Below are 23,900 nucleotides of genomic sequence, written 5' to 3'. Positions count from 1 at the left end.
GAGTCCCCCTGCCACGCCCGGGTACCAGCTTCAGCCCGGCCCTAATGGCCCCGGGTTCTGACCCGTGTGCAAAGTTTCATGAGTTTTTGAGTCTGTTAAGGGCCCCAAAAGCCCCCGAACCCTTGAACAACAATAATAATAATAATAACTAGATTAAAAAGTTCGTCGAGACAAACTTTAAGTTGGCTTGAGAAAGCCGGACCAGAAAGTTTGAAGAAGTTTGAAGTTTAAAGTAGTTTAAAGTTTAAATTAGTTTGAAGTTTAAATTAGTTTAAAGTTTAAATTAGTTTGAAGTATAAAGTAGTTTAAAGTTTAAATTAGTTTAAAGTTTAAAGTAGTTTAAAGTAGTTTGAAGTTTAAAGTAGTTTGAAGTTTAAAGTAGTTTGAAGTTTAAATTAGTTTAAAGTTTAAAGTAGTTTGAAGTTTAAAGTAGTTTAAAGTTTAAAGTAGTTTGAAGTCTAAATTAGTTTGAAGTAGATAGATAGATGAGTTTGTTAGTTTAAATTTCACACACAGACATGCTCACTAACTCTCTCACACACACGCACACACACACGCAGACACGCTCACTAACACACACGGACAAACACACACGCTCACTAACTCTCACACATACACACACTTTCTCACTCACACACACACACACACACACACACACACACACACACACACACACACACACACACACACAGACACGCTCACTAACACACACACACTCACTCAGACACACACACTCAGAGTTTATGAGTTTTGGGTGGTTGCTAGGCGGTTGCTAGGGTGTTCTGGGTGGTTGCTAGGCGGTTGCTTGGGTGTTTTGGATGGTTGCTAGGCGGTTGCTAGGGTGTTCTGGGTGGTTGCTATGATGTTGCTAGGCGGTTGCTAGGGTGTTTTGATGGTTGCTATGGTGTTGCTAGGCGGTTGCTAGGGTGTTCTGGGTGGTTGCTATGATGTTGCTAGGCGGTTGTTAGGGTGTTTTGGTGGTTGCTATGGTGTTGCTAGGCGGTTGCTAGGGTATTCTGGGTGGTTGCTAGGATGTTGCCAGGGTGTTTTGGTGGTTGCTAGGATGTTGCTAGGCGGTTGCTAGGTTGTTCTGGGTGGTTGCTATGCTGTTGCTAGGCGGTTGCTAGGGTGTTTTGGTGGTTGCTATGGTGTTGCTAGGCGGTTGCTAGGTTGTTCTGGGTGGTTGCTATGCTGTTGCTAGGCAGTTGCTAGGGTGTTTTGGTGGTTGCTAGGCAGTTGCTAGGTGGTTGCTAGGGTATTCTGGGTGGTTGCTATGGTGTTGCTAGGCGGTTGCTAGGGTGTTCTGGGTGGTTGTTATGGTGTTGCTAGGCGGTTGCTAGGGCGTTCTGGGTGGTTGTTATGGTGTTGCTAGGCGGTTGCTAGGGTGTTCTGGGTGGTTGCTAGGCGGTTGCTAGGGTGTTCTGGGTGGTTGCTAGGCAGTTGCTAGGGTGTTCTGGGTGGTTGCTATGGTGTTGCTAGGCGGTTGCTAGGGTGTTCTGGGTGGTTACTATGGTGTTGCTAGGTGGTTGCTAGGGTATTCTGGGTGGTTGCTAGGCAGTTGCTAGGGTGTTCTGGGTGGTTGCCATGGTGTTGCTAGGCGGTTGCTAGGGTGTTCTGGGTGGTTGCTATGGTGTTGCTAGGTGGTTGGTAGTTGTCACAGATGGTTACTATGGAGCTTTGATATAGTTGTTTGCATGATCTTGGTATGATTTAGCACTTAACTAATCGCTATTAGCATGTAGCTATTCACTACTAGCATGTGTAGCATGTTGGAAGTGCTGTTTGCTAGCATGAGTCAAAAGAGCCAAACCTCATCTCTATACGATGTTCTGATACAGAGATATAGGTCTTGCAAAACGGTTGCTAGGGTACTCAAGTTTGTTTGCTATGGAGTTGCTTGGGAGCTGGAGGCTTTAAACTTAAGTTTAAAGTGGTTTGAAGTTTAAAGTAGTTTACGAGTTTTTGAGTTTTGAGTTTATAAGTTTAAATGAGTTTAGAGTGTGTGTGTGTGTGTGTGTGTGTGTGTACACACACACACACACACAGAGTTTATGAGTTCATGAGTTTATAAGTTAATTACTTTATAAGTGTATGAGTTTAGAGTGCATTAGTTTAAATGAGTCTCAATGGCTCATATAGTATATAGAACGGCAGTTTGGTTTAGTCTTCAAGGTATTTTGTTTTGAATTTTCGTCGGTTGGTCAGTTTGAATCTAAATTTGAATTTTTTAGAACTCCCTAATGTAAGTCAATGGGAGTTTTTCCGAGTTTTGATCGTCATTTTTAGGAAAACCGTAAGTCCGATCAGTCTGAAAAGATATAGCAACTAACTTCAGATCAGTTTGAGTGTCTGAGCCGAGTTTGGAGTATGTAGAGTTAAAGCTCTAGGACGAGTTTGAGTCAACAGTTTTTAACAGAAGATTAATAATAATAACTAGATTAAAAAGTTCGTCGAGACAAACTTTAAGTTGGCTTGAGAAAGCTGGACCAGAAAGTTTGAAGAAGTTTAAAGTAATTTGGAGTTTAAAGTAGTTTGAACTTTAAATTAGTTAGAAGTTTAAAATAGTTTAAAGTTTAAAATAGTTTGAAGCTTAATTTAGTTTAAAGTTTAAAATAATCTAAAGTTTAAATTAGTTTGAAGTTTAAATTAGTTTAAAGTTTAAATTAGTTTAAATTTTAAATTAGTTTAAAGTTTAAATTAGTTTAATGTTTAAATTAGTTTAAAGTTTAAATTAGTTTAAAGTTTAAATTAGTTTAAATTTTAAATTAGTTTAAAGTTTAAATTAGTTTAATGTTTAAATTAGTTTAAAGTTTTAAGTATTTTAAAGTTAAAAAGTTGTTGGGGGTTTTCTAGTGGGTTGCTAAGGTGTTCTGGGTGGTTGCTAGGCGGTTGCAAGGGTATTCTGGGTGGTTGCTAGGCGGTTGCTAGGGTGTTCTGGGTGGTTGCTATGGTGTTGCTAGGCGGTTGCTAAGGTATTCTGGGTGGTTGTTATGCAGTTGCTAGGGTGTTCTGAGTGGTTGCTATGCTGTTGCTAAGGTGTTCTGGGTGGTTGCTAGGCGGTTGCTAGGGTGTTCTGGGTGGTTGCTATGGTGTTTCTAGGCGGTTGCTAGGGTATTCTGGGTGGTTGCTAGGCGGTTGCTAGGGTGTTCTGGGTGGTTGCTATGGTGTTGCTAGGCGGTTGCTAGGGTGTTCTGGGTGGTTGCTATGATGTTGCTAGGCGGTTGCTAAGGTATTCTGGGCGGTTGCTAGGCAGTTGCTAGGGTGTTCTGGGCGGTTGCTATGGTGTTGCTAGGTGGTTGGTAGTTGTCACAGATGGTTACTATGGAGTTTTTATAGAGTCCTTAGCATGATCTTGGTATGATTTAGCACTTAACTAATTGATATTAGCATGTAGCTATTCACTGCTAGCATGTGTAGCATGTTGGAAGTGCTGTTTGCTAGCATGAGTCAAAAGAGCCAAACCTCATCTCTATACGATGTTCTGATACTGAGATATAGGTCTTGCAAAACGGTTGCTAGGGTACTCAAGTTTGGTTGCTATGGAGTTGCTTGGGAGCAGGAAGCTTTAACTTAAGTTTATAGTGGTGTGAAGTTTAAAGTAGTTTACGAGTTTTGAGTTTACTAGTTTAAATGAGTTTAGAGTTTAAGTTTAAATGAGTTTAGTGTGTGTGTGTGTGTGTGTGTGTGTGTGTGGTTGCTAGGGTGTGGCTATGAAGATTTTAGGCCATTACTTATTGGCTGCTTGATAATATAATCCTCTGAGGGAGAGAGAGAGGGAGAGACGCAGGGGTGTCAGGCCCTTTGGAGTCTGTGTGTGTGAAAACGTCGGTTGGGATTCAAATATTTTTAGAATGCCTAATGTAAAGTCAATGGGGACTTTTTTGGCCGCTTTTTCGTCCGCTGTGCGAACATCGTACACCCGATCGCTTAGAAAAGTCATAGCACACCTCTCCTCAATGAGCCGGTCGATTTGACACTTCACTCAGGGGTCTGTGACAAACGGTGCGGGGCGAGTTTCGCGCCAAACTTTGTCCAGAATAATAATAAGAATAATAATAATAACTAGAATGTACATTTCCTGAAGAAAATGTGAAATGGTGCTTGCAGTGGCAAAACTCTCCACTCGGTTGCTAGGGTGTTGTACATGATTGCATACGAGCCAACAACCATGTCTGTACGATGTTGGGGAGCTGAAATATAGGTTCTATATGTTGCAATATGGTTTATATGTGGCTCTAAACGGTTGCTAGGGTGTTCTGGGTGGTTGCTATGGTGTTGCTAGGCGGTTGCTAGGGTAATCTGGGTGGTTGCTAGGGTGTTCTGGGAGGTTGCTAGGGCGTTGCTAGGCGGTTGCTATGGTGTTCTGGGTGGTTGCTATGGTGTTGCTAGGTGGTTGCTAGGGTATTCTGGGTGGTTGCTAGGGCGTTGCTAGGGTATTCTGGGTAGTTGCTATGGTGTTGCTAGGCGGTTGCTAGGGTATTCTGGGTGGTTGCTAGGGCGTTGCTAGGCAGTTGCTAGGGTATTCTGGGTGGTTGCTAGGGCGTTGCTAGGTGGTTGCTAGGGTGTTCTGGGAGGTTGCTAGGGCGTTGCTAGGCGGTTGCTAGGGTGTTCTGGGTGGTTGCTAGGGCGTTGCTAGGCAGTTGCTAGGGTATTCTGGGTGGTTGCTATGGTGTTGCTAGGCGGTTGCTAGGATATTCTGAGTGGTTGCTAGGCGGTTGCTAGGCGGTTGCTATGGTATTCTGGGTGGTTGCTAGGGCATTCTGGGGGGTTGCTAGGCGGTTGCTAGGGTATTCTTGGTGGTTGCTAGGGCGTTGTAAGGCAGTTGCTAGGGTATTCTGGGTGGTTGCTATGGCGTTGCTAGGCAGTTGCTAGGGTGTTCTGAGTGGTTGCTATGGCGTTGCTAGGCGGTTGCTAGGGTATTCTGGGGGGTTGCTAGGCATTTGCTAGGGTATTATTGGTGGTTGCTAGGGCGTTGTTAGGCAGTTGCTAGGGTATTCTGGGTGGTTGCTAGGCGGTTGCTAGGGTATTCTTGGTGGTTGCTAGGGCGTTGCTAGGCAGTTGCTAGGGTGTTCTGGGTGGTTGCTAGGGTGTTCTGGGTGGTTGCTAGGGCGTTGCTAGGCAGTTGCTAGGGTGTTCTGAGTGGTTGCTATGGCGTTGCTAGGCGGTTGCTAGGGTATTCTGGGTGGTTGCTAGGCGGTTGCTAGGGTATTCGTGGTGGTTGCTAGGGCGTTGCTAGGCAGTTGCTAGGGTGTTCTGGGTGGTTGCTATGGTGTTGCTAGGCGATTGCTAGGGTATTCTGGGTGGTTGCTAGGCAGTTGCTAAGGTGTTCTGGGTGGTTGTTATGCGGTTGCTAGGGTATTCTTGGTGGTTGCTAGGTGGTTGCTATGGTGTTGCTAAGCAGTTTCACAGGTGTTCTGGGTGGTTGCTAGGCGGTTGCTAGGGTTTTCTTGGTGGTTGCTAGGGCGTTGCTAGGCTGTTGCTAGGGTATTCTGGGTGGTTGCTTTGGTGTTGCTAGGGTATTCTGGGTGGTTGCTAGGGCGTTGTTAGGGTATTCTTGGTGGTTGCTAGGGTGTTCTGGGTGGTTGCTATGGTGTTGCTAGGCAGTTGCTATGGTATTTTGGGTGGATGCTAGGGCGTTGCTAGGCAGTTGCTAGGGTGTTCTGGGTGGTTGCTAGGCAGTTGCTAGGTGTTCTGGGGGGTTGCTAGACAGTTGCTAGGGTGTTCTGGGTGGTTGCTACGGTATTTTTGGTGGTTACTAGAGCGTTTCTAGATGTTGCTAGGGTGTTCAGGATGGTTGCTAAGGTATTTTTTTTAGTTGCTATGGTGTTACTAGGTGGTTGGTAGTTGTCAAAGATGGTTACTATGGAGTTTTTATAGAGTTATTAAAATCTTTAATAACGAGTGCCTTCAGTACGGCACTCGGCCTGCGGCCTCGTGCCTATGGCCAAATAGGCACAAGCATGGAGCAATATCGCAAGGCCACGAGTGTAATATTGCGTTAAAAAATACAAAAAAATGTAAAAAACATTTTTTTTTGGTTTAGGGTGGTTGCTAGGGAGCTCTTAGTGGTTGCTAGGGTGCTGAAACTGGTTGCTAGGGTGTGGCTATGAAGATTTTAGGCCATTACTTATTGGCTGCTTGATAATATAAATCCTCTGAGGGAGAGAGAGAGGGAGAGACGCAGGGCTGTCAGGCCCTTTGGAGTCTGTGTGTGTGAAAACGGCAGTTAGGATTCAAATATTTTTAGAACTCCCAATGTAAAGTCAATGGGACTTTTTTGGCCGCTTTTTCGTCCGCTGTGCGAACATCGTACACCCGATCGCTTAGAAAAGTCATAGCACACCTCTCCTCAATGAGCCGGTCGATTTGACACCTTACTCAGGGGTCTGTGACAAACGGTGCGGGGCGAGTTTCGCGCCAAACTTTGTCCAGAATAATAATAAGAATAATAATAATAACTAGAATGTACATTTCCTGAAGAAAATGTGAAATGGTGCTTGCAGTGGCAAAACTCTCCACTCGGTTGCTAGGGTGTTGTACATGATTGCATACGAGCCAACAACCATGTCTGTACGATGTTGTGGAGCTGAAATATAGCTTCTATATGTTGCAATATGGTTTATATGTGGCTCTAAACGGTTGCTAGGGCGTTGCTAGGCGGTTGCTAGGGTATTCTGGGTGGTTGCTAGGCGGTTGCTAGGGTATTCTTGGTGGTTGCTAGGGCGTTGCTAGGTGGTTGCTAGGGTATTCTGGGTGGTTGCTATGGTGTTGCTAGGCGGTTGCTAGGGTATTCTGGGTGGTTGCTAGGGCATTGCTAGGGTATTCTGGGTGGTTGCTATGGTGTTGCTAGGCAGTTGCTAGGGTGTTCTGGGTGGTTGCTATGGTGTTGCTAGGCGGTTGCTAGGGTATACTGGGTGGTTGCTAGGCGGTTGCTAGGGTATTCTTGGTGGTTGCTATGGTGTTGCTAGGCGGTTGCTAGGGTATTCTGGGTGGTTGCTAGGCGGTTGCCAGGGGATTCTTGGTGGTTGCTAGGGCGTTGCTAGGTGGTTGCTAGGCTGTTCTGGGTGGTTGCTATGGTGTTGCTAGGCGGTTGCTAGGGTATTCTGGGTGGTTGCTAGGGCGTTGCTAGGCAGTTGCTAGGGTGTTCTGGGTGGTTGCTATGGTGTTGCTAGGCGGTTGCTAGGGTATTCTATGTGGTTGCTAGGCGGTTGCTAGGGTATTCTTGGTGGTTGCTATGGTGTTGCTCGGCGGTTGCTAGGGTTTTTTTATGTGGTTGCTAGGCGGTTGCTAGGGTATTCTTGGTGGTTGCTATGGTGTTGCTAGGCGGTTGCTAGGGTATTCTGGGTGGTTGCTATGGTGTTGTTAGGTGGTTGCTAGGGTATTCTGGGTGGTTGGTAGGGTATTGCTAGGCGGTTGCTAGGGTATTCTGGGTGGTTGCTAGGGCATTGCTAGGCAGTTGCTAGGGTATTCTGGGTCGTTGCTAGGGTATTCTGGGTGGTTGCTATGGTGTTCCTAGGCAGTTGCTAGGGTGTTTTGGGTGGTTGCTAGGGTGTTGCTAGGCCGCTGCTAGGGTGTTCTGGGTGGTTGCTATGGTGTTCCTAGGCAGTTGCTAGGGTGTTTTGGGTGGTTGCTAGGGTGTTGCTAGGCCGCTGCTAGGGTGTTCTGGGTGGTTGCTAGGCAGTTGCTAGGGTATTCTGGGTGGTTGCTAGGGTGTTCTGGGTGGTTGCTAGGGCGTTGCTAGGCGGTTGCTAGGGTGTTCTGGGTTGTTGCTATGGTGTTGCTAGGCGGTTGCTAGGGTATTCTGGGTGGTGAATAGGGCGTTGCTAGGCAGTTGCTAGGGTATTCTGGGTGGTTGCTAGGGAATTCTTGGTGGTTGCTAGGGCGTTGCTAGGCAGTTGCCTGGGTGTACTGGGTGGTTGCTAGGGCGTTGCTAGGGTGTTCTGGGTGGTTGCTATGGTGTTGCTAGGCGGTTGCTAGGGTATTCTGGGTGATTGCTAGGGCGTTGCTAGGGTGTTCTGGGTGGTTGCTAGGCGGTTGCTAGGGTATTCTGTGTGGTTGCTAGGGCATTGCTAGGTGGTTGCTAGGGTGTTCTGGGTGGTTGCTATGGTGTTGCTAGGCAGTTGCTATGGTATTTTGGGTGGATGCTAGGGCGTTGCTAGGCAGTTGCTAGGGTGTTCTGGGTGGTTGCTAGGCAGTTGCTAGGTGTTCTGGGGGGTTGCTAGACAGTTGCTAGGGTGTTCTGGGTGGTTGCTACGGTATTTTTGGTGGTTACTAGAGCGTTTCTAGACGTTGCTAGGGTGTTCAGGATGGTTGCTAAGGTATTTTTTTTAGTTGCTATGGTGTTACTAGGTGGTTGGTAGTTGTCAAAGATGGTTACCATGGAGTTTTTATAGAGTTATTAAAATCTTTAATAACGAGTACCTTCAGTACGGCACTCGGCCTGCGGCCTCGTGCCTATGGCCGAATAGGCACAAGCATGGAGCAATATCGCAAGGCCACGAGTGTAATATTGCGTTAAAAAATACAAAAAAATGTAAAAAACATTTTTTTTTGGTTTAGGGTGGTTGCTAGGGAGCTCTTAGTGGTTGCTAGGGTGCTGAAACTGGTTGCTAGGGTGTGGCTATGAAGATTTTAGGCCATTACTTATTGGCTGCTTGATAATATAAATCCTCTGAGGGAGAGAGAGAGGGAGAGATGCAGGGCTGTCAGGCCCTTTGGAGTCTGTGTGTGTGAAAACGGCAGTTGGGATTCAAATATTTTTAGAATGCCCAATGTTAAGTCAATGGGACTTTTTTGGCCGCTTTTTCGTCCGCTGTGCGAACATCGTACACCCGATCGCTTAGAAAAGTCATAGCACACCTCTCCTCAATGAGCCGGTCGATTTGACACCTCACTCAGGGGTCTGTGACAAACGGTGCGGGGCGCATTACGCGCCAAACTTTGTCCAGAATAATAATAAGAATAATAATAATAACTAGAATGTACATTTCCTGAAGAAAATGTGAAATGGTGCTTGCAGTGGCAAAACTCTCCACTCGGTTGCTAGGGTGTTGTACATGATTGCATACGAGCCAACAACCATGTCTGTACGATGTTGTGGAGCTGAAATATAGCTTCTATATGTTGCAATATGGTTTATATGTGGCTCTAAACGGTTGCTAGGGCGTTGCTAGGCGGTTGCTAGGGTATTCTGGGTGGTTGCTAGGCGGTTGCTAGGGTATTCTTGGTGGTTGCTAGGGCGTTGCTAGGTGGTTGCTAGGGTATTCTGGGTGGTTGCTATGGTGTTGCTAGGCGGTTGCTAGGGTATTCTGGGTGGTTGCTAGGGCATTGCTAGGGTATTCTGGGTGGTTGCTATGGTGTTGCTAGGCAGTTGCTAGGGTGTTCTGGGTGGTTGCTATGGTGTTGCTAGGCGGTTGCTAGGGTATACTGGGTGGTTGCTAGGCGGTTGCTAGGGTATTCTTGGTGGTTGCTATGGTGTTGCTAGGCGGTTGCTAGGGTATTCTGGGTGGTTGCTAGGGCGTTGCTAGGCAGTTGCTAGGGTGTTCTGGGTGGTTGCTATGGTGTTGCTAGGCGGTTGCTAGGGTATTCCATGTGGTTGCTAGGCGGTTGCTAGGGTATTCCATGTGGTTGCTAGGCGGTTGCTAGGGTATTCTTGGTGGTTGCTATGGTGTTGCTCGGCGGTTGCTAGGGTTTTTTTATGTGGTTGCTAGGCGGTTGCTAGGGTATTCTTAGTGGTTGCTATGGTGTTGCTAGGCGGTTGCTAGGGTATTCTGGGTGGTTGCTATGGTGTTGTTAGGTGGTTGCTAGGGTATTCTGGGTGGTTGCTAGGGTATTGTTAGGCGGTTGCTAGGGTATTCTGGGTGGTTGCTAGGGCATTGCTAGGCAGTTGCTAGGGTATTCTGGGTCGTTGCTAGGGTATTCTGGGTGGTTGCTATGGTGTTCCTAGGCAGTTGCTAGGGTGTTTTGGGTGGTTGCTAGGGTGTTGCTAGGCCGCTGCTAGGGTGTTCTGGGTGGTTGCTAGGCAGTTGCTAGGGTATTCTGGGTGGTTGCTAGGGTGTTCTGGGTGGTTGCTAGGGCGTTGCTAGGCGGTTGCTAGGGTGTTCTGGGTTGTTGCTATGGTGTTGCTAGGCGGTTGCTAGGGTATTCTGGGTGGTGAATAGGGCGTTGCTAGGCAGTTGCTAGGGTATTCTGGGTGGTTGCTAGGGAATTCTTGGTGGTTGCTAGGGCGTTGCTAGGCAGTTGCCTGGGTGTACTGGGTGGTTGCTAGGGCGTTGCTAGGGTGTTCTGGGTGGTTGCTATGGTGTTGCTAGGCGGTTGCTAGGGTATTCTGGGTGATTGCTAGGGCGTTGCTAGGGTGTTCTGGGTGGTTGCTAGGCGGTTGCTAGGGTATTCTGTGTGGTTGCTAGGGCATTGCTAGGTGGTTGCTAGGGTGTTCTGGGTGGTTGCTATGGTGTTGCTAGGCAGTTGCTATGGTATTTTGGGTGGATGCTAGGGCGTTGCTAGGCAGTTGCTAGGGTGTTCTGGGTGGTTGCTAGGCAGTTGCTAGGTGTTCTGGGGGGTTGCTAGACAGTTGCTAGGGTGTTCTGGGTGGTTGCTACGGTATTTTTGGTGGTTACTAGAGCGTTTCTAGACGTTGCTAGGGTGTTCAGGATGTTTGCTAAGGTATTTTTTTTAGTTGCTATGGTGTTACTAGGTGGTTGGTAGTTGTCAAAGATGGTTACCATGGAGTTTTTATAGAGTTATTAAAATCTTTAATAACGAGTACCTTCAGTACGGCACTCGGCCTGCGGCCTCGTGCCTATGGCCAAATAGGCACAAGCATGGAGCAATATCGCAAGGCCACGAGTGTAATATTGCGTTAAAAAATACAAAAAAATGTAAAAAACATTTTTTTTTGGTTTAGGGTGGTTGCTAGGGAGCTCTTAGTGGTTGCTAGGGTGCTGAAACTGGTTGCTAGGGTGTGGCTATGAAGATTTTAGGCCATTACTTATTGGCTGCTTGATAATATAAATCCTCTGAGGGAGAGAGAGAGGGAGAGATGCAGGGCTGTCAGGCCCTTTGGAGTCTGTGTGTGTGAAAACGGCAGTTGGGATTCAAATATTTTTAGAATGCCCAATGTTAAGTCAATGGGACTTTTTTGTTCTCTCCCCCGTTGTTCTCTGAACGCCCCCTGGGGGGCGGTACCGCCCCCGTTGAGAACCACTACTCTAAACGGTTGCTAGGGCGTTGCTAGGCGGTTGCTAGGGTATTCTGGGTGGTTGCTAGGTGGTTGCTAGGGTATTCTTGGTGGTTGCTAGGGTGTTGCTAGGTGGTTGCTAGGCTGTTCTGGGTGGTTGCTATGGTGTTGCTAGGCGGTTGCTAGGGTATTCTGGGTGGTTGCTATGGTGTTGCTAGGCGGTTGCTAGGGTATTATGGGTGGTTGCTAGGGCATTGCTAGGGTATTCTGGGTGGTTGCTATGGTGTTGCTATGGTGTTGCTAGGCAGTTGCTAGGGTGTTCTGGGTGGTTGCTATGGTGTTGCTAGGCGGTTGCTAGGGTATACTGGGTGGTTGCTAGGCGGTTGCTAGGGTATTCCTGGTGGTTGCTATGGTGTTGCTTGGCGGTTGCTAGGGTAATCTGGGTGGTTGCTAGGCGGTTGCTAGGGTATTCTTGGTGGTTGCTAGGGCGTTGCTAGGTAGTTGCTAGGCTGTTCTGGGTGGTTGCTATGGTGTTGCTAGGGTATTCTTGGTGGTTGCTATGGTGTTGCTAGGCGGTTGCTAGGGTATTTTGGGTGGTTGCTAGGCGGTTGCTAGGGTATTCTTGGTGGTTGCTAGGGCGTTGCTAGGTGGTTGCTAGGGTATTCTGGGTGGTTGCTATGGTGTTGCTAGGTGGTTGCTAGGGTATTCTGGGTGGTTGCTATGGTGTTGCTAGGTGGTTGCTAGGGTATTCTGGGTGGTTGCTAGGGCGTTGCTAGGCAGTTGCTAGGGTATTCTGGGTGGTTGCTATGGTGTTGCTAGGTGGTTGCTAGGGTATTCTGGGTGGTTGCTATGGTGTTGCTAGGCAGTTGCTAGGGTATTCTGGGTGGTTGCTAGGCAGTTGCTAGGGTATTCTTGGTGGTTGCTAGGCAGTTGCTAGGTGGTTGCTAGGGTGTTCTGGGTGGTTGCTATGGTGTTGCTAGGCAGTTGCTATGGTATTCTGGGTGGATGCTCGGGCGTTGCTAGGCAGTTGCTAGAGTGTTCTGGGTGGTTGCTAGGCAGTTGCTAGGTTTTCTTGGTGGTTGCTAGGCAGTTGCTAGGATGTTCTGGGTGGTTGCGAGTGCCTTATGTACGGCATAATCTATAATCTATGGCTGAATAGGCACAAGCATGGAGCAATTTCGCAAGGCCACGAGTGTAATATTGCTTTAATTTTTTTTAAAAAAGCAGTTGCTAGGGTTTTCTGGGTGGTTGAGAGTGCCTTCAGTACGGCACTCGGCCTGCGGCCTCGTGCCTATGGCCGAATAGGGTGTTCTGGGTGGTTCAGTACGGCACTCAACAAGCATGGAGCAATATCGCAAGGCCACGAGTGTAATATTGCGTTAAAAAATACAAAAAAATGAAAAAAACATTTTTTTTTTGGTTTAGGGTGGTTGCTAGGGAGCTCTTAGTGGTTGCTAGGGTGCTGAAACTGGTTGCTAGGGTGTGGCTATGAAGATTTTAGGCCATTACTTATTGGCTGCTTGATAATATAAATCCTCTGAAGGAGAGAGAGAGGGAGAGACGCAGGGGTGTCAGGCCCTTTGGAGTCTGTGTGAGTGAAAACGTCGGTTGGGATTCAAATATTTTTAGAACTCCCAATGTAAAGTCAATGGGGACTTTTTTGGCCGCTTTTTCGTCCGCTGTGCGAACATCGTACACCCGATCGCTTAGAAAAGTCATAGCACACCTCTCCTCAATGAGCCGGTCGATTTGACACCTCACTCAGGAGCCTGTGACAAACGGTGCGGGGCGCATTACGCGCCAAACTTTTGTCCAGAATAATAATAATAACTAGAATGTACATTTCCTGAAGAAAATGTGAAATGGTGCTTGCAGTGGCAAAACTCGCCACTCGGTTGCTAGAATGTGGTACATGATTGCATACGAGCCAACAAACATGTCTGTACGATGTTGTGGAGCTGAAATATAGCTTCTATATGTTGCAATATGGTTGCTAGGTGACTCTAAACGGTTGCTAGGGTGTGAATTCAGTTACCATGGTGATAGTTACAGACTGTTTCCAAACCAAAACAAAAGAGCCAACCCCCATCTCTATACGATGTTCTGATGCAGAGACATGGGTCTTGATAAACGGTTGTTAGGGTCCTCTGTTTGGTTGCTAAGGAGTGGCTTGGCAGCTGCCAATCATGAAACTCCAAAGGCTGCTTGTCAGTATGAATGATTCAAACCAAATCCCATGCCTCTGTGACATTCAGAATGGAAGATATCCCTCTTTGGATTTTGGTTGCTAGGGTACTCTGTTTGGTTGCTAGGGAGTGGCTTGGCAGCTGCCAATAATGAAACTACAAAGGCTTCTTGTCACTATAAATGATACAAACCAACTCCCATGCCTCTGTGACATTCAGAATAGAAGATATCCCTCTTTGGATTTTGGTTGCTAGGGTACTCTATTTGGTTGCTAGGGAGTGGCTTGGCAGCTGCCAATAATGAAACTACAAAGGCTTCTTGTCACTATGAATGATATAAACCAACTCCCATGCCTCTGTGACATACAGAATGGAAGATATCCCTCTTTGGATTTTGGTTGCTAGGGTACTCTGTTTGGTTGCTAGGAAGTGGCTTGGTAGCTGCCAATCATGAAACTCCAAAGGCTGCTTGTCAGTATGAATGATATAAACCAACTCCCATCTCTATACGATGTTCTGATACAGAGATATTTGTTTTGCTAAACGGTTGCTAGGGTACTCTGTTTGGTTGCTAGGGAGTGGCTTGGCAGCTGCCAAAGATGAAACTGCAAAGGCTTCTTGTCACTATGAATGATATAAACCAACTCCCATTTCTCTGTGACATTCAGAATGGAAGATATCCCTCTTTGGATTTTGGTTGCTAGTGTATTCTGTTTGGTTGCTATGGAGTGGCTTGGCAGCTGCCAATGATGAAACTGCAAAGGCTTCTTGTCACTATGAATGATATAAACCAACTCCCATTTCTCTGTGACATTCAGAATGGAAGATATCCCTCTTTGAATTTTGGTTGCTAGGGTACTCTGTTTGGTTACTAGGGAGTGGCTTGGCAGCTGCCAATCATGAAACTCCAAAGGCTGCTTGTCAGTATGAATGATACAAACCAACTCCCATCTCTATACGATGTTCTGATGCAGAGATATAGGTCTTGCTAAACGGTTGCTAGGGTACTCTGTTAGGTTGCTAGGGAGTGGCTTGGCAGCTGCCAATGATGAAACTGCAAAGGCTTTGTGTCACTATGAATGATATAAACCAACTCCCATTTCTCTGTGACATTCAGAATGGAAGATATCCCTCTTTGAATTTTGGTTGCTAGGGTACTCTGTTTGTTTACTAGGGAGTGGCTTGGCAGCTGCCAATCATGAAACTCCAAAGGCTGCTTGTCAGTATGAATGATACAAACCAACTCCCATCTCTATACGATGTTCTGATGCAGAGATATAGGTCTTGCTAAACGGTTGCTAGGGTACTCTGTTAGGTTGCTAGGGAGTGGCTTGGCAGCTGCCAATGATGAAACTGCAAAGGCTTTGTGTCACTATGAATGATATAAACCAACTCCCATGCCTCTGTGACATTCAGAATGGCTGATATCCCTCTTTGGATTTAGGTTGCTAGGGTACTCTGTTTGGTTGCTATGGAGTGGCTTGGTAGCTGCCAATGACGAAACTGCAAAGGCTTCTTGTCACTATGAATGATATAAACCAACTCCCATTTCTCTGTGACATTCAGAATGGAAGATATCCCTCTTTGAATTTTGGTTGCTAGGGTACTCTGTTTGGTTGCTAGGGAGTGGCTTGGCAGCTGCCAATGATGAAACTCCAAAGGCTGCTTGTCAGTATGAATGATACAAACCAACTCCCATGCCTCTGTGACATTCAGAATGGAAGATATCCCTCTTTGGATTTTTGTTGATAGGGTGATCGACAATGGTTGCTAGGGAGGGGCTTGGAAGTGTTGAGGTGATTCATGATTGGCTGTTTGCTGCCCCGAGTCAAATGAGACCACCCCCATGTTTCTATGACAATTCAGTCTGGAGATATCTCTTTGAACTCTTTCAATGGAAGTCTATGGAACTTGTTGCTAAGGGGCTCTAAATGGTTGCCAGGGCGTGGCTTGATAGCTTCACAATGATCCTGAGAGACTGATTGGTCGTCTGAGTAAAATGAGCCCTCCCCCTTGTCTCTATGACACTGTGATCCAGAGCTACGTTCAATACAAAGTCCCTATGCAATTTACCATAGTAGGAAAAGCATGTGTGTTTCACGGGATGTTCCTTCCCCATAGTAAATCAATGGGGCAACTTTGGGCATCTCCTGCCCCCCAGGGGTGCAACTTTTACCCCATTGTGAGGTATGTTCTTACAGAGCCTGTCAGCCTCTTCAAATGTGGCAAATCACACTATTCTCCGAAATCCTCGCTCAGAGCTACGAGTGGTCAAAGTTCGGCGCAATGTTAAGTCAATGGGACTTTTTTGGCCGCTTTTTCGCCCCTGGGGCGAACACCGCACCCCCGATCGCTTATAAAAGTCATAGCACACCTCTCCTCAATGAACCGGTCGATTTGACACCACACTCAGGGATCTGTGACAAACGGTGCGGGGTGAGTTACGCGCCAAACTTTGTCCAGAATAATAATAAGAATAAGAATAATAACTAGAATGTACATTTCCTGAAGAAAATGTGAAATGGTGCTTGCAGTGGCAAAACTCTCCGCTCGGTTGCTAGGGTGTTGTACATGATTGCATACGAGCCAACAACCATGTCTGTACGATGTTGTGGAGCTGAAATATGGCTTCTATATGTTGCAATATGGTTGCTAGGTGGCTCTAAATGGTTGCTAGGGTGTGAATACACAGTTACCATGGTGATATTTACAGACTGTTTTACAACTGAAACTAATGAGCCAACCCCCATCTCTATACAATATTCTGATGCAGAGATGTAGGTCTTGTAAAATGGTTGCTAGGGTACTCTGTTTGGTTGCTATGGAGTTGCTTGGCAGCTGCTGATGATGAAACTGCAAAGGCTTCTTGTCAGTATGAATGATATAAACCAACTCCCATCTCTATACGATGTTCTGATGCAGAGATATACGTTTTGCTAAACGGTTGCTAGGGTACTCTGTTTGGTTGCTAGGGAGTAGCGTGGCAGCTGCCAATCATGAAACTCCAAAGGCTGCTTGTCAGTATGAATGATATAATCCAACTCTCATGCCTCTGCGACATACAGAATGGAAGATATCCCTCTTTGGATATTGGTTGCTAGGGTACTCTGTTTGGTTGCTAGGGAGTGGCTTGTCAGCTGCCAATCATGAAACTCCAAAGGCTGCTTGTCAGTATGAATGATATAAACCAACTCCCATGCCTCTGCGACATTCAGAATGGAAGATATGCCTCTTTGGGTTTTGGTTGCTAGGGTACTCTGTTTGGTTGCTATGGAGTTACTTGGCAGCTGCCAATGATGCAATTCCAAAGGCTTCTTGTCACTATGAATGATATAAACCAACTCCCATGCCTCTGTGACATTCAGAATGGAAGATATCCCTCTTTGGATTTTGGTTGCTAGGATACTCTGTTTGGTTGCTAGGGAGTGGCTTGGCAGCTGCCACTGATGAAACTGCAAAGGCTTCTTGTCATTATGAATTATATAAACCAACTCCCATGCCTCTGTGACATTCAGAATGGAAGATATCCCTCTTTGTATTTTGGTTGCTAGGGTACTCTGTTGGTTGCTAGGGAGTGGCTTGGCAGCTGCCAATCATGAAACTTCAAAGGCTGCTTGTCAGTATGAATGATATAAACCAACTCCAATCTCTATACGATGTTCTGATACAGAGATATTCGTTTTGCTAAACGGTTGCTAGGGTACTCTGTTTGGTTGCTAGGGAGTGGCTTGGCAGTTGCCAATGATGCAATTCCAAAGGCTTCTTGTCACTATGAATGATATAAACCATCTCCCATTTCTCTGTGACATTCAGAATGGCAGATATCCCTCTTTGGATTTTGGTTGCTAAGGTACTCTGTTTGGTTGCTATAGAGTGGCTTGGCAGATGCCAATTATGAAACTGCAAAAGCTTCTTGTCACTATGAATGATATAAACCAACTCCCATGCCTCTGTGATATTCATAATGGAAGATATCCCTCTTTGGATTTTGGTTGCTAAGGTGTTCGACAATGGTTGCTAGGGAGGGGCTAAGAAGTGTTGAGGTGATTCATGATTGGCTGTTTGCTGCCACGAGTCAAATGAGACCACCCCCATGTTTCTATGACAATTCAGTCTGGAGATATCTCTTTGAACTCTTTCAATGGAAGTCTATGGAACTTGTTGCTAAGGGGCTCTAAATGGTTGCTAGGGCGTGGCTTGATAGCTTCACAATGATCCTGAGAGACTGATTGGTCGTCTGAGTAAAATGAGCTCGCCCCCTTGTCTCTATGACACTGTGATCAGGAGCTATGTTCAATACAAAATCCCTATGCAATTTACCATAGTAGGAAAAGCATGTGAGTTTCACAGGATGTTCCTTCCCCATAGTAAGTCAATGGGGCAACTTTGGGCAGCTTCTGCCCCCCAGGGCTACAACTTTTACCCCATTGTGAGGTATGTTCTTACAGAGCCTGTCAGCCTCTTCAAATGTGGCAAATCACAAGTTTATGTGAAATCCTCGCTCTGAGCTAGGAGTCGTCAAAGTTTGTCGCAATGTTAAGTCTATGGGACTTTTTTGGCCGCTTTTTCGCCCCTGGGGCAAACATCGCACCCCCGATCGCTTATAAAAGTCATAGCACACCTCTCCTCAATGAGCCGGTCGATTTGACACCTCACTCAGGGGTCTGAGACAAACGGTGCGGGACGAGTTACGCGCCAAACTTTGTCCAGAATAAAAATAAGAATAATAACTAGAATGTACATTTCCTGAAGAAAATGTGAAGTGGTGCTTGCAGTGGCAAAACTCTCCACTTGGTTGCTAGGGTGTTGTACATGATTGCATTCGAGCCAACAACCATGTCTGTACAATGTTGTGGAGCTGAAATATGGCTTCTATATGTTGCAATATGGTTGCTAGGTGGCTCTAAACGGTTGCTAGGGTGTGAAATCAGTTACCATGGTGATAGTTACAGACAGTTTCCCAACCAAAACAAAAGAGCCAACCCCCATCTCTATGTGATGTTCTGATGCAGAGACATGGGTCATGATAAACGGTTGCTAGGGTCCTCTGTTTGGTTGCCAGGGAGTGACTTGGCAGGTGCCAATGATGAAACTCCAAAGGCTGATTGTCAGTATAAATGATTTAAACCAACTCCCATGCCTCTGTGACATTCAGAATGGAAGATATCCCTCTTTGGAATTTGGTTGCTAGGGTCCTCTGTTTGGTTGCAAGGGAGTGACTTGGCAGGTGCCAATCATAAAACTCCAAAGGCTGCTTGTCATAATGAATGATATAAACCAACTCCCATGCCTGTGTGACTTTCAGAATGGAAGATATCCCTCTTTGGATTTTGGTTACTAGGGTACTCTGTTTGGTTGCTATGGAGTTACTTGGCAGCTGCCAATGATGAAATTCCAAAGGTTTCTTGTCAGTATGAATGATATAAACCAACTCCCATGCCTCTGTGACATTCAGAATGGAAGAGATCCCTGTTTGGATTTTGGTTGCTAGGGTACTCTGTTTGGTTGTTATGGAGTTGCTTGGCAGCTGCCAATCATGAAACACCAAAGGCTTCTTGTCAGTATGAATGACATAAACCAACTCCCATGCCTCTGTGACATTCAGAATGGAAGATATCCCTCTTTGAATTTTGGTTGCTAGGGTAATCTGTTTGGTTGCTATGGAGTTGCTTGACAGCTGCCATTGATGAAACTGCAACGGCTTTTTGTTACTATGAAGGATATAAACCAACTCCCATGCCTCTGTGACATTCAGACTGGAAGATATCCCTCTTTGGATTTTGGTTGCTAGGGTACTATGATTGGTTGCTAGGGAGTGGCTTGGCAGCTGCCAATCATGAAACTCCAAAGGCTTCTTGTCAATATTGAATTATATAAACCTTCCCCCATCTCTATACGATGCTCTGATACAGAGATATAGGCCTTGCTAAATAGTTGCTAGGGTACTCTGTTTGGTTGCTATGGAGTGGCTTGGCAGCTGCTAATGATGAACTCCAAAGGCTGCTTTTCAGTATGAATGACATAAACAAACTCCCATGCCTCTGTGACATTCAGAATGGAAGATATCCCTCTTTGAATTTTGGTTGCTAGGGTAATCTGTTTGGTTGCTATGGAGTTGCTTGACAGCTGCCATTGATGAAACTGCAAAGGCTTTTTGTTACTATGAATGATATAAACCAACGTCCATGCCTCTGTGACATTCAGAATAGAAGATATCCCTCTAGGATTTTGGTTGCTAAGGTGCTCGACAATGGTTGCTAGGGAGGGGCTAGGAAGTGTTGAGGTGATTCATGATTGGCCATTTGATGCCCTGAGTGAAACGAGACCACCTTGGTGTTTCTATGATCTACTAGAGCGTTTCTAGACGTTGCTAGGGTGTTCAGGATGGTTGCTAAGGTATTTTTGGTAGTTGCTATTTTGTTACTAGGTGGTTGGTAGTTGTCAAAGATGGTTACTATGGAGTTTTTATAGAGTTATTAAAATCTTTAATAACGAGTGCCTTCAGTACGGCACTCGGCCTGCGGCCTCGTGCCTATGGCTGAATAGGCACAAGCATGGAGCAATATCGCAAGGCCACGAGTGTAATATTGCGTTAAAAAATACAAAAAAATGTAAAAAAAAATTTTTTTTGGTTTAGGGTGGTTGCTAGGGAGCTCTTAGTGGTTGCTAGGGTGCTAAAACTGGTTGCTAGGGTGTGGCTATGAAGATTTTAGGCCATTACTTATTGGCTGCTTGATAATATAAATCCTCTGAGGGAGAGAGAGAGGGAGAGACGCAGGGCTGTCAGGCCCTTTGGAGTGGTGTGTGTGTGAAAACGTCGGTTGGGATTCAAATATTTTTAGAATGCCCAATGTAAAGTCAATGGGGACTTTTTTGGCCGCTTTTTCGTCCGCTGTGCGAACATCGTACACCCGATCGCTTAGAAAAGTCATAGCACACCTCTCCTCAATGAGCCGGTCGATTTGACACTTTACTCAGGGGTCTGTGACAAACGGTGCGGGGCGCATTACGCGCCAAACTTTGTCCAGAATAATAATAATAATAATAATAATAATAATAATAATAAGAATAATAAGTATGAGCAATAACAATAGTGATGCCTTGCTTTCAGCAAGCACCACTAATAAGTATGCAAGAGAACACTAATGATGCCTTGCTTTCAGCAAGCACCATTAACTAGAATGTACATTTCCTGAAGAAAATGTGAAGTGGTGCTTGCAGTGGCAAAATTCGCCACTGGGCAGATGCTAACACAATTGACATGTTGTGATACCATGATATACCACATTTTAGCATTATTTACCACGATTTACCATGTTTCTAAGATGATTTATTACGATTTAACACATTCCAGCATGATTAACATGATTAATCATGATTAACCATGATTAACATAACAACATGTTAATCATGACTATGATTAACATGTTGTTAGAATGATGCTAGCAGGATTAGCATGTTGTTAGCATGATTAGCATGTTGGTTGGATGATGCTAGCATGATTAGCATGTTGCTACCATGCTTTTAACAAGATGCTAGCATGATTAGCATGTTGCTAGCATGTTTTTAGCTAGATGCTAACATGATTAAAATGTTGCTAGCATGATTAGCATGTTGCTAGCATGATGCTAGCTTGGTTAGCATGATGCTAGCATTATGCTAGCTTGATTAGCATGTTGTTAGCATGATGCTAGCTTTATTAGCATGTTGGTAGCCTAATGCTAGCATGATTAGCATGTTGCTAACATGATGCTAGCTTGATTCGCATTATGCTAGCTTGATTAGCATGTTACAAGCATAATGCTAGCATTATTAGCATGTTGCTAGCATGATGCTAGCTTGATTAGCATGATGCTAACATTATGCTAGCTTGATTAACATGTTGTTAGCATGATGCTAGCTTTATTAGCATGTTGGTAGCATAATGCTAGCATGATTAGCATGTTGCTAGCATGATGCTAGCTTGATTAGCATGTTGCTAGCATGATGGTAGCTTGATTAGCATGTTGCCATTATGTTTTTAGCAAGATGCTGTTGCCAGGTGGTTGCTAGGGTGTTCTGGGTGGTTGCTATGGTGTTGCTAGGCAGTTGCTAAGGTGTTCTGGGTGGTTGCTAGGCAGTTGCTAGGGTATTCTTGGTGGTTGCTAGGCAGTTGCTAGGGTATTCTTGGTGGTTGCTAGGGCGTTGCTAGGTGGTTGCTAGGGTGTTCTGGGTGGTTGCTATGGTGTTGCTAGGCAGTTGCTATGGTATTCTGGGTGGATACTAGGGCATTGCTAGGCAGTTGCTAGGGTGTTCTGGGTGGTTGCTAGGTGTTCTGGGTGGTTGCTAGGCAGTTGCTAGGTGTTCTAGGTGGTTGCTAGGCAGTTGCTAGGGTGTTCTGGGTGCTTGCTACAGTTTTTTGTGGTTACTAGAGCATTTCTAGACGTTGCTAGGGTGTTCAGGGTGGTTGCTAAGGTGTTTTTGTTAGTTGCTATGGTGTTACTAGGTGGTTGGTAGTTGTCAAATATGGTTACTATGGAGTTTTTATAGAGTTATTAAAATCTTTAATAACGAGTGCCTTCAGTACGGCACGAGGCCTGCGGCCTCGTGCCTATGGCCGAATAGGCACAAGCATGGAGCGATATCGCAAGGCCACGAGAGTAAAATTGCTTTAAAAAATATAAAAAAAATAAAAAAATGTTTTTTTTTGGTTTAGGGTGGTTGCTAGGGAGCTCTTAGTGGTTGCTAGGGTGCTGAAACTGGTTGCTAGGGTGTGGCTATGAAGATTTTAGGCCATAACTTATTAACTGCTTGATAATATAAATCCTCAGAGGGAGAGAGAGAGGGAGAGACGCAGGGGTGTCAGGCCCTTTGGAGTCTGTGTGTGTGAAAACGGCAGTTAGGATTCAAATGTTTTTAGAACTCCCCATGTTAAGTCAATGGGACTTTTTTGGCCGCTTTTTCGTCCGCTGTGCGAACATCGTACACCCGATCGCTTAGAAAAGTCATAGCACACCTCTCCTCAATGAGCCGGTCGATTTGACACCTCACTCAGGGGTCTGTGACAAACGGTGCGGGGCGCATTACGCGCCAAACTTTTGTGTGGAAGAATAATAATAAAAAGAATAATAAGTATGAGCAATAACAATAGTGATGCTTTCAAAAAAGCACCACTAACTAGAATGTACATTTCCTGAAGAAAATGTGAAGTGGTGCTTGCAGTGGCAAAACTCTCCACTCGGTTGCTAAAGTGCGTTTAGCTAGTTTTTAGCAAGATTATAACAAAATTATCATCATGCTAGCATTATAAGCATGTGACTAACATGATGCTAGCATGTTGCTAGCATGGTGCTAATATGATTAGCATGTTGCTAGCATCATGCTAGCATGTTTTTATCAAAAGCTAACGTGAATGTAGCTAGCATGATTAGCATGTTGTTAGCATGATGCTAGCATTTTTTAACAAGATGCTAACATGAATAGCATGTTTGTAGCAAGAAGCTAGCATGATTAGCATGTAGCTAGTATAATGCTAGCATTATTAGCATGTTGCTAGCATCATGCTAGCATTATTAGCATCATGCTAGCATCATGTTAGTATGATTAGCATGTAGCTAGCATGATGCTAGCTTGTTTTACCACATTGCTAGCATAGTTTACCATGATTTACCATAGTTTACCATGATTTACCACAATTTACCATAGTTTACCAGATTTACTATAGTATACCATGATTTACCATGTTCAAGTATGATTTACCATGATTCTACCATGATTTACCACGACTTACTATAGTTTACCATGATTTACTATAGTATACCATGATTTACCATGTTCAAGTATGATTTACTGATTCTAGCATGATTTACCATAGTTTACCATGATTTACCATAGTTTAACATGATTTACCACAATTTACTATAGTTTACCATGATTTACTATAGTATACCATGATTTACCATGTTCAAGTATGATTTACTGATTCTAGCATGATTTACCATAGTTTACCATGATTTACAATAGTTTACCACGGTTTACCACGATTTACTATAGTATACCATGATTTACCATGTTGAAGTATGATTTACTGATTCTAGCATGATTTGCCATAGTTTACCATGATTTACCATAGTTTACCATGATTTACCACGATTTACCATAGTTTACCATGATTTACAATAGTATACCATGATATACCATGTTCAAGTATGATTTACTGATTCTAGCATGATTTATCATAGTTTACCATGATTTACCATAGTTTACCATGATTTACCATAGTTTACCATGATTTACTATAGTATACCATGATTTACCATGTTCAAGTATGATTTACTATGATTCTAGCATGATTTACCATAGTTTACCATGATTTACCACGATTTACCATAGTTTACTATGATTTACTATAGTATACCATGATTTACCATGCTTTAGTATGATTTACTATGATTCTATGATGATTTACCATAGTTTACCATGATTTAGTCAAAAGAGCCAAGTCCCATCTCTATACTATGTTTTGATGCAGAGATATACGTTTTGCTAAACGGTTGCTA

Source organism: Scardinius erythrophthalmus (genome assembly GCF_964197995.2).
Source record: "Scardinius erythrophthalmus genome assembly, contig: HAP1_SCAFFOLD_49, whole genome shotgun sequence".
In the NCBI taxonomy this organism is placed as follows: Eukaryota; Metazoa; Chordata; class Actinopteri; order Cypriniformes; family Leuciscidae; genus Scardinius; species Scardinius erythrophthalmus.
Note: the sequence above shows the minus strand (reverse complement) of the source record.